The following is a 2794-nucleotide window of genomic DNA, read 5'->3' as shown; positions in this document are numbered from 1 at the left end:
AGGTCAATGACAGATAAGTTAAAGAGAAAAAAGTACATGGGAGTGTGAAGGTGTGAATTTAACCCAATTAGAGTTATTAAGCTCAAATTTCCCAACACAGTTGCTATGTACATTACTAGAAATAGGTAGAACAGGGGGAGTTGGAGACTTGGCTGCTCCGTTAATCCCAGGAGAATAAATTCACTCACAGAAGTGCTATTCTCAGGGTCCATTCTTCTATGAGAGAAGTGGGAGACACAGGTAAACGACATAAGGTTAGAGGACACTCAACTGTTCTAATATTTTTTCACATAACATGGGATATCATTGGGTTAAGAGACCTTCCCAAACCGGACCCACAGAATCTGCTTTTGCTCCTGAGATTTCTACCCAGCCTGCTGAGTGAATGTTTTCTTATAAAACACAAAACAAAGATGTATTGCAAAGTACACCACCAAGTCTATCCAAACCATGAATGCCTGTCCTGGCAAATCCGATCATGACTGTTGAAAACCCAAGGGATAAGGAAGAAGACAGATGTAGCAAGAGAGAATAATCTTGCTCTCATCTCGCTTCTTTCTTCACCTGAGCCTTATCTCACCAATAAAATCTCAGGCAGAGGTGTTGGCAACCTGGTGATTGACTGATTAGACAGGGATATGTGACTACTAAAACATTGTTTCTAAGAGAAAAAACAAGAACTAGAGTCTAGGAATTGATTAAAGAGTTATCATTAAATTCAAAAGAGAGTTCTATTCATAGTGGGGAAATTACTGACAGTGATAGCATGCCCTTGGGCTCCCTAATTTCTCTGAACTCTATGCTACCGGGACATTTTCACTTGAATCTCAGAAATACACAATATAGAACGTTGAGGGCACTAGAGTTGCAAGGTTTCAAAACTGCAATTAAACCATACTACTGAGGCTTTTATTAAAAAAATAACTCATACATTAGCATCTTTTAAAAAAAGGCAAAATAAATAACATGTGCCCCTTAGGTTGGTCACCACCAAAAGAACAATATCTTCAATCCCTGAAGTTCAATCTTGAAGAAAGAGATTTATATAAGTAGAATTTAGGAACTCAAATTTGTTAGGGCAGGACACCTTGGTTCTTCCTTAGTGCTTACTTAATTTACCTCTTAGGTCCTGAAAGATCATTTGCAACCTACACTTCGTTTTCAGTGTGTTCTGAGATATTTATGAGGACTCTAGATAATAATATAGTACTATGACATGAGCCTCTAAAGTAGCAGAGCAAATAGTTGTGATTAACAATTTTATCCATTTCACAAGACACAAAATATGTCATGTGAATGTAAAGATGTAATGCACTTTGCTTAATAAAGAAACAAAATTGGTCAAGGTCATCTCCAGGGAACAGAGCCTATGTTTAATGGGAAGCAATTGTATTAGTAACATGAACCATAATTTGTCTGTTGTTCATCAGGGACTCAATATTGTGCTTTCCCTTTCCCTTTTCTATAGGGACTCAACATCCACTGAGGCACAGCCAAAAGTAAACTCTCACTTTTCAGTCAGCCAAACAATAGAACACGAAGTCCTAGATCCTTTTTCACCCATGAGTGCAGAAATTCAAAAATATTCATGGGCATATTTCACTTATAAGAATTCCACAAACTAGTTATATTTCTCCTGAGCTGAATCTAGCATGAAATCAGCCATATTGAATCAGTCAGGGACATGTGAATTACCCTCTTGTCATGCTCCCTATTCATTTAAAAGAACCATAAATTACAGGCAGAAAATTCCTGTAAGAGACGATGGAGGCACACCATGCCTCCAGGGCCCTATATTTTTTTGTAGGTTATTCAGAAAATGATCTTCTCTGTCCTGCTGTCATCACAGTGACAGGGCACAGGACATAGGCTTTTTCTGACCCTGGTTCTTCATCTTCAAAGACCAATGCTCCATCATTGATCAGAAAAGATCAGCAGTTGTTATGTATTAAAGTCAATTACTTGGCTGTATTTGTTATTCTTAATAATCAATGAACATAGACAGGCAGAAAATGTAGCAGACACCCATGATGTACATAGTGAGTATGCTCTTTTTTGCATGGGCTGGACAAAAAACAATAGATCTATTTAAGGCTCATTCATCTTCTTCAAGCCTTGACAAATTTCTAGAGATCTATTCTGTGACTATTTTGCATTAATAAGTAATAAAAATTATACTTATGAACGTTAAAAGAGAATTTCCAGGCAACTCTTACAATGTGATAGTAGAGGTAGCACGGGAGAAGCGCAGTGGCCGGGTTTAACGTAGGCACTGACCATGCTAACAGTGGTCCACATACGGGAGAAATGTATTGCCTCAGATGGTTTGTGAGGTCTTCAGTTCTGTAGATATTTTAGGATAGAACTTGTGACAAGCATAGAGGCATATTGGGTGTTATGTGAAAAGCTTTCTTACAGATTCCAATTTTCATCAATAAGAATTGTCTTCTACACTAAAAGTGTCACAGTGAGACCAGAAAAATATGTGAACCATCTCTATAAACTAGCAAATATGCTCTGTGGTCTAAATAGGTCACTATCACTGAATAAAAATGTTCTCCACTGGAAATGAAGATTTTCACAGCAATCTAGGGAAATAGCTCCCTCTGATGGGAATTTTTGGTTTAGACAGGATTTAAATTGATTAAAAGATAAAAGTCATTCCACAGAATATATACAATGAAAGTGAAGCAGAACTTTTTACAAATGAAATAAAAGCCTTCAAAAGTAGTGTAATATTAAAATGCTCAAAAATTATAACACCTCCTTTATTTATTTATTTATTTATTTATTT

General features: G+C 36.7%; 1 pseudogene; it reads right to left on the bottom strand.

Annotated features, from left to right (window-relative positions):
- The window catches only part of LOC101563325, a 40364-nt pseudogene that overhangs the window by 3143 nt on the left and 34427 nt on the right, over positions 1-2794 (bottom strand).

The sequence above is a fragment of the Octodon degus genome, unplaced genomic scaffold, assembly GCF_000260255.1.
Source record: "Octodon degus isolate 3935 unplaced genomic scaffold, OctDeg1.0 scaffold00136, whole genome shotgun sequence".
Taxonomy (NCBI): Eukaryota; Metazoa; Chordata; class Mammalia; order Rodentia; family Octodontidae; genus Octodon; species Octodon degus.
Note: the sequence above shows the minus strand (reverse complement) of the source record. Positions and strands in the feature narration are given on the sequence as shown.